This window comes from Penaeus chinensis, chromosome 5, assembly GCF_019202785.1.
Source record: "Penaeus chinensis breed Huanghai No. 1 chromosome 5, ASM1920278v2, whole genome shotgun sequence".
Lineage (NCBI taxonomy): Eukaryota > Metazoa > Arthropoda > Malacostraca > Decapoda > Penaeidae > Penaeus > Penaeus chinensis.
The window spans coordinates 20683043-20687108 of record NC_061823.1 but is presented as its reverse complement, the minus strand read 5'-3'; positions in this window follow the sequence as shown (position 1 = coordinate 20687108).

Below are 4066 nucleotides of genomic sequence, written 5' to 3'. Positions count from 1 at the left end.
TTTCAGGATGTAAATATTTCTCCGAGTTAGATCTTACTAAAGCTTACTACCAAGTTAAATTTTCAGAGAAAGCCAGACCTTTAACGGCATTTCCTTCACACAGGGGTCTAGGATGCCTTTCGGGTTGGTAAATGCTTGTGCCACTTATGTTCGCCTTATGCGCATTGTTTTAGCTGGTTTAAAGAATGTTTCCTTCTATTTTGATATTTTTTTCATCCATACTAAAACTTGGGAAGAACATACACAGGTCATTATTTCAGTACTACAAAGATTACGTGAACACAACCTCACTGCCAAACCTTCCAAGTGTAGATTCGGTTTTAAGTCTATTCAGTATTTAGGATTTGTTCTTGATGGTAACTATTTGCATCCAAAGCTTAATAAAATAGAAGCTATACTTAGTTTACCACCACCTTGCACAAAGAAGACTTTACGATCCTTCCTTGGCTTGATTTCATTTTATAGGATGTTCATTCCGCAAGCAGCTACATTGACAAGCTCTTTATCAGACTTGTTACGTAAAAATGTTAGTGAACCCCTGAAGTGGACAGATGAATTGAATAAAGTCTTTGAACAGTTGAAAACGGCATTAGCTTCCAAACCCATATTAAAGATACCTGATGCTTCCCTTCTTTTTGTCTTACGAACAAATTCATCGGATGTTGGGCTTGGAGCCATTCTTCTACAGTACGTAGATGGTCGTCCATTTCCTGTGGCATACGCTAGTCGAAAACTATTGGACAGAGAGAGGAGGTATTCAACCATCGAGAAAGAAGGCTTGGCTATAATGTTCGGTATAAATCGATTTAAATACTATATAATGGGCCAAGAATTTATCTTAGAAGTAGACCACAAGCCATTAATTTATATGAATAAAGTCAAGGGGTCTAACAATAGACTTTTACGGTGGTCTTTAAGTTTGCAACCATATCGTTTTCGGTTGGTTCACGTTGCAGGACGTGATAATCTTGGAGCGGATTTACTATGTCGTTCCGGAAATTAACTTGACCTTTTGAAATGAAGCGCCAATTTTGAAATTATCATGAAATCTCCGACTATCGTATTTAGTACTTAAATACTGGGGACTGCTTCGCTGAACATTTGCACTCCACAGCCTTTGTGGAAGTAGAATGAAAATTAATATTTTTTTTTTGTCTACTATTAGCCGCTAATAATTTATTTTTATAATAAATTCATATATACAAGTTTAAGTGAGCGATACTGTATATTAAATGTATTATCTAAATGTGACAATGACTAGTGTACAATTGTTGTAAGCATCTTGAAATAAGAGTTTTGGGTTATCTTGTAAATAAGGATTATAGAAGTCTGTAGTTATTGACATATGTTGAAAGCTGTCGTCTTTAGTTTCTCACGGAAAACATTTAAGAACTTATATTTTGTTTGTATCTGTTGGATAGATACTTATTGGGGAGCCGTGTGAAGATATGCGGTTATTATTTGCCTTGTTCATTATTAAACTGTTTCGCCTGCATACTAGCGTTCGATATAGATTCGTTGGTCGAATCCAGATTCGAATCCAGGTTCGATCCTGAGCCTGGTTGTAGGGTAGTGGGTACTGGGTTCCTCACTCTACTCGACCATAGCCATACGGTGAGGTTCTCTCCCCATTCTAGTTTATGGAATTTTGTTTTTCCTTTTTCTTTTTATTTTTGTGAGGAATCTGTTCTTGTTTGTGTAGTGTATATGAACAATGATTATATTTTTGCCAGACATACTGAAGAACCTACTCGTGCCAAGGGTCAGGCACGGAGGCTTCTTTAATCTTTCGAAAACTGACCATCCAAATCCACGTGTCCGCTTCAAGATTACGCCTCGAACAAGAAATTAGTGGCCATTAGTGGAAAGGAATATAGTGTCTTACTTGTATTTGAAACTGCATAAAAGTGACTTGGAAATAGTGAACATTGTGATTTTAAACTTTCATGTATATGTATATTTATAGTACATACATTTTTTTTTGAATGTTCTGCATTTTGCTTGTTTCCTTAAAATTAACAAATCCTCTATGAACCTAAAAGATCCATGTATTTACAATATATATAAAACATGTATATCCATGTGTATATGTATATTTATATATACAAGGCTTATATATCCATGTGTATATGTATATTTATATATACACATACATATGAGTGTCTTGTGTATAAATATATGTATTTATATATGTATGTGTATGCATATATGTATGTATGTATGTATGTGTATGCATATATGTATGTATGTATGTGTATGCATATATGTATGTATGTATGTGTATGCATATATGTATGTATGTATGTATGTATGTGTATGCATATATGTATGTATATATGTATGTATGTGTATGCATATATGTATGTATGTATGTATGTATGTGTATGCATATATGTATGAATGTATGTATGTATGTATGTGTATGCATATATGTATGAATGTATGTATGTATGTATGTGTATGCATATATGTATGTATGTATGTATGTATGTGTATGCATATATGTATGTATGTATGTATGTGTATGCATATATGTATGTATGTATGTATGTATGTGTATGCATATATGTATGTATGTATGTATGTGTATGCATATATGTATGAGTGTATGTATGTATGTGTATGCATATATGTATGTATGTATGTATGTATGTGTATGCAGATATGTATGTATGTATGTGTATGCATATATGTATGTATGTATGTATGTATGTATATGTATGCATATATGTATGTATGTATGTATGTATGTATGTATGTATGTGTATGCATATATGTATGTATGTATGTATGTGTATGCATATATGTATGTATGTATGTGTATGCATATATGTATGTATGTATGTGTATGCATATATGTATGTATGTATGTGTATGCATATATGTATGTATGTATGTGTATGCATATATGTATGTATGTATGTGTATGCATATATGTATGTATGTATGTGTATGCATATATGTATGTATGTATGTGTATGCATATATGTATGTGTATGCATGTATGTATGTATGTATGTATGTGTATGCATGTATGTATGTTTATGCATGCATGCATGTATGTATATGTATGTATGTATGTATGTGTATGCATGTATGTATGTATGTATGTGTATGCATGTATGTATGTATGTATGTATGTGTATGCATGTATGTATGTATGTATGTGTATGCATGTATGTATGTATGTATGTGTATGCATGTATGTATGTATGTGTATGCATGTATGTATGTATGTATGTGTATGCATGTATGTATGTATGTATGTGTATGCATGTATGTATGTATGTGTATGCATGTATGTATGTATGTATGTGTATGCATGTATGTATGTATGTGTATGCATGTATGTATGTATGTATGTGTATGCATGTATGTATGTATGTATGTGTATGCATGTATGTATGTATGTATGTGTATGCATGTATGTATGTATGTGTATGCATGTATGTATGTATGTATGTGTATGCATGTATGTATGTATGTATGTGTATGCATGTATGTATGTATGTATGTGTATGCATGTATGTATGTATGTATGTGTATGCATGTATGTATGTATGTGTATGCATGTATGTATGTATGTATGTGTATGCATGTATGTATGGTATAGGTAAAGTTTTGACTAGCCATCTTTAAACCGGAAAAAAAATATATGCATGTGATAGAGCAAATAAATCTAAGAAACTTAGCTTCTTTGAACTTCCGTTGCAAATCAGAAATAACAAAGTTATTGGACACGCAAGTGTCACAGAGCCCCAAATGACTCAATATTTTAAAAACCGTCATCCGATATCCTTTCCTACTTTTTGTAAACAAAACAATGATGCCGTTTTATTTACTTTCATTTACTGTAATACTTTCATTTCGTAATTAGAAAAATCCCGCATAAACTTACATGAAGGTGATTTTCTTTCTACATTAAAATATCAGACAATACACGAGTAATACCACCATAGAATCGAGTATTTACAGTAACTATGTCATTTCTTACTCTGCGCAAATCGATGTGTCTGGTCCATATTACGGGCAAAAGGGAACTGAAGAATTGCGCGCGATTTTCAAA